The 4,706-nt window shown below is 31.8% G+C and overlaps 1 long non-coding RNA gene across 1 annotated transcript; it reads right to left on the reverse strand.

Moving 5' to 3' along the window:
- Positions 1 to 1,779: 1,779 nt before the first annotated feature.
- LOC110698198 lies at positions 1,780 to 4,418 on the reverse strand. Its single transcript, XR_002506684.1, has 3 exons — positions 2,882 to 4,418; positions 2,733 to 2,801; positions 1,780 to 2,468 (listed from the first exon to the last, which is right to left on the reverse strand). It is a non-coding gene; the product is annotated as an uncharacterized LOC110698198 (long non-coding RNA).
- Between the last annotated feature and the right edge of the window lie 288 nt (positions 4,419 to 4,706).

The following is a 4,706-nucleotide window of genomic DNA, read 5'->3' on the forward strand; positions in this document are numbered from 1 at the left end:
CTTATTGTTCCTAACTATAATACGTAATGTTCCTAAAATATATGCTCATTGTTCATAACTTATACACGTATTGTTCCAAACTCATATATTTAATGTTCCTAACTTATAAACGTATTGTTTCAAACTCATATATTTAATGTTCCTAACTTATAAACATAATGTTTTTAAGTTATATGCTCATAGTTCCTAACTTATAAGCCCATTGTTAATAACACGTAATGTTCCTAACATATATGCTCATTGTTCATAACTTATACACGCATTGTTCCAAACTCATATATTTAATGTTCCTAACTTATAAACGTAATGTTCCTAACTCATATATATAATGTTCCTAACTTATATACGTAATATTCCTAACTTATATGCTCATAGTTCCTAACTTAAGTCCATCGTTCATAACACGTAATGTTCCTAACATATATGCTCATTATTCATAACTTTTACAAGTGTTGTTCCAAAAGTATATGCTTGTTGTTCTTAATGCTTTATCATGATAATACTTATGTTTTATCATTTTAATATTGAAGCAAATACTATGCGGCAACACTCACTTCAATGATTCAAACGTTTATACTGATTGATATTTAGCATTTAAGTGTCAGATCGCAGATGAAATGAAACACTCTCAGATAAAGTGCCTTTGATAAAGTTGATTTGGTAAATACTTTCAGATTACTTCCTTTATTATTTCATTTTATATAGTTTACAATACATTAACAACACTTTCTGTTTCCAATATAGGTGTTCTTCTTAGTAGTTGTGTTTGACCATTACTACCTGTTATGCTTCAACTTTATCAACAAAAAACTAGAGGTGATAGACAATAGAATACTAGAGAAGGGAGTTTCATTTAAAGACAAGTATAAGAACTTCCCAAAAACAATGATAAGAACTCTGATATGTTCCAGAATTTTATTGTTCCTAAAACTTGTTCCAATTCCTAATGTTCATGCAACTACCTTGTACTTTTTGTATTGAAGTTGAAGGCATTTTCACAATTCCTAAATGAAACACGCACCGGCAATGGAGATTTAGTAAAAGAATTCAAAACAGTAATCAAAGAAATGCCATGGAGGAACAATAATAATGTAAATGACTGTGGGGTGTATGTCCTGAGACACATAGAATCATACGAAGGGCAAGCTGACTCACTTTGGAACATAGGAATAAAGGCAAATGATGTAAGTTCCTTACATTTTATTGTTCCTTGACTATAACCTCGTTTTTTAAGTCGATCAAAACAGGTAATCTGATTTTAAGCAATATATAACAAAGATTAGAACAATATGTGCAACAATGAGTAGAAAAGTTTGGAATAATGAGTAGAAAATTTAGAAATAATAAGTAGAAAAGTTAGGAACAATTAAAAAAATTAGGAACAATGAATAGAACACTTAGGAACAATAAGTACAAAGGTTTGGAACATTAAGCATATAAGTCTGGAATAATAAGTACTCAAGTTTGGAATAATGAATATAGAAGTTAGGATTAGTAAGAGATAAGTTAGGAGTAATTATTGTTGAAGTTAGGATCATTAAGTGTGACAGTTTGGAACAATGAGTAAAAAAGTTATGAACAATAAGTGAAAAACTTTGGAACAATAGGTAGAGGAGTTAGGAACAATAAATATTAAACTTAAGAACAATAAGTATTAAAGTTATGAACAACAAGTATAAAAGACGAAGTAGTTACCATCATGAAAGGTAGTGGACCAGTGAAAAATGATTATCCATCTTGCCATTCTTAGACTGATTCAAGCATTTGTTTGTATGTGTACGCACACCAATCAAGTATTTTCACTTTGGTGGTATCCTTACAGCTATATAAAAACTTGAAGTTAACAGATTTGTTTGCTGTTGACTTTACACAGCAATTAATCGTAGCTACAATGAAATTCATTAAAAACTCATGAGACATATCTTGTTTTTTTTTATCTTCTATCTTGTTTACAAGTACAGAGAGAGTTCGACTTCCAGTGTTAAGCCCAAACTGATTCCTCCATTGTTGTAGATACAGTTTACATTCTTCGTCAGAGTCATTTGATTTTGGTTCTGTAATTGGGACTCCTCCAATGGCCAGACCGTAGACTAAATGAACATCCTCTGACAGTATTGGTATCTCATTTCCTTTTGAGAGTACCAAAGATGATCTATTTTGGTCAAATCTACTGACCAATTCAGCACAAAAACTACCCTTGTGTGCATCTAAACTTAAATGAAGTAATCCACCAAACCCCAAATTTTTGATAGCTTCCTTATGTTGATAAGGAAGGTCTTTTATAACTCTTGTTATAAACTTTTTGGGGGGTGATTCTCTGAATCAATGCACGATCTCCTTTTTCTTCATCTTGATCTTCTTCCTCCAAATGTTTAGCCTTTTTTTGCTGTACAACAACAATTGTAGAAGACTGCTTTCTTTTCATCTCTTTTGGAGGTTAGAAGGGGACAATACTTCTCTCAGGAGTCCTAAACATTTAATTTAGGAACATTTATTATATAAGTTAGAATAATAGACATATAAATTAGGAACATTACGTGTATGTGTTATGAACAATGAGCATTTAAGTTAGGAACATTATGTATATAAGTTAGGAACAATAGGCATATTAGTTTGGAACATTACGTATATAAGTTAGGAACAATATGCATATTAGTTGGGAACACTATTTTTTTTTAATTTGTGCATATAAAATATGAACAACAAGCGTATTAGCTTGAAACATTACTTACCCGTTGTGAATTTGTTCATTTGAAGGTGGTGGCACTGTTATTTGTCCTGCCTTTTTTTCAATCCTTTCCCTGTATACAAACAAATGATTTTATACAACAATTTGAAATTCAAATCAATAATATTAAAGATTAATGAAAATGCGACTTACATGAAGTTGACAAGAGACTTTTTTGCTGGCCTGGGAGCATTTCCGGAAGAATCCATACGAATAGTTTTTTTTTTAAGAAGAAGAATTTTTTTTTTTTTTTTACAATAGGAATTCTATGGAGATTAGGAACAGATTTTTTTTTTATTTTTTTTGGCAGTAATGGGGAAGTGGGATTAATTAGTGGAGTTAAAGAGTCTTTGAGAATTATTTTATAGTTTTTCAAATTTTAGAGTGAACGTGGAGTTATTACGTGCACTGTTAAATCGCCTCATTATTTACGGATTTGCCATTATTATTGTTCTAGACTTTTATACCTATTGTTCTAAACCTTTATACTTGTTGTTCCAAAATTTTAAACCTATCGATCCAAAGCTTTATACTTATTGTTCCAAACTTTTGTACTTATTGTTCCAGACTTACATACTTGTTATTCCAAACTTTTACACATATTGTTCCAAACTTTTACACTTATTGTTCCAAACTGTTGTACTTATTCTTCCGGACTTATATGTTGTACTTTAAAGTTTAAACAAGTGATGTGATAAAATGAAAACTAATTATGAAAACAAAAAGGGTATATACTACTGTGGAAAGCAAGAAATCAGTTACCTGAAGAAGAACCCGAATCAGCATTTGATTTATTCTATGTAGGAAAAACAAAACAAAAAAACAAACAAAAAAAGTAAAAAAAAAAACCTCAAACAAAAATTAGTTATACCATATATATATATATATTCCAAAGAACAACAAAAATCTTGAAAAATTAAGGAACCTTGAAAGATATAAGAAGGGGAAATTGAAGTGAGTTGCGGAGAAGCAAAATTAGGTTGCATTGCAGAAGAAGGGTTTGATGTCTGATTATGAATATTAGCCAAATAAATAATATACCATCAAAAGATTTGGTAATTTTGGTATTGCGAATTTGATTAAGCAATTTAAGCGATTCATTTTCACTTAGTGATGCAAGCACTCTTCTTGCCTTCAAATCAGGGGATGGTTGTAATTGCTCCTCGCAAATTAGCTTAATAAGCTCTTTTACTAATGCTGGAAGTGGTCATTCTTTCGAAAAATCCGCCATTTCTTTGATGAAATTTAGAGGATTTTTTTTTGGGGGGCGAAATTGAAGAAAAATTGTGATGGAGTTTGTAAAATTGAAGTGAAATTTGAAAATTAAAAAGGGTCTTGTTATGGAAGCTTTGTTAGGAATTTGATGGATGAAGAGGCGTAGTAAAATAGTAGTAGGAAGTCAAGGAGCTCCAAGTAGATTTACAGGATAATCTTTGGCTATAAAAGGAGTTCCAAGTCGTCCGTTTGGGGCAAAGCTTTGAAAACAAAACACAAACTTTTCTAGAATTTGTTTTTCTCTCTATTTTGAGTGAATTCGTGTTCTTTCCTTTGCTAATTCAATCTTGGTAAGGTTGAATGGTGTTTTCTATATCTTAGAGTGAATTGGAATGCCCTAGGAGGCCTATTTCCATGGTGAATCTGTATCGTAAACAACTCCTAGTTTATCTTCCCTAAATCAATCCAAATAGCCTTAAACGATCCTAAATTGCGTCATGTTGACTTTTACATAGTATTCACTGACATTGACCCGGGTAAAACCACCCCTGAACTGACCTGTTTCAAACCGATCCGATCATGACCCAAACCGTTTATAAACCAAATCGGCATGATCCGAACCATTTATAAACCGAACCGACATTGACCAGGGTAAACTCGATCCTGAACTGGCTCGTTTCAAACCGATCCGATTATGACTCGAACTGTATATAAACCAAACCGGCATTGACCCGGGTAAACCCACCCCTAAACCAACTCGAAA

This window comes from Chenopodium quinoa, unplaced genomic scaffold, assembly GCF_001683475.1.
Source record: "Chenopodium quinoa cultivar QQ74 unplaced genomic scaffold, ASM168347v1, whole genome shotgun sequence".
NCBI classification, from domain to species: Eukaryota; Viridiplantae; Streptophyta; class Magnoliopsida; order Caryophyllales; family Amaranthaceae; genus Chenopodium; species Chenopodium quinoa.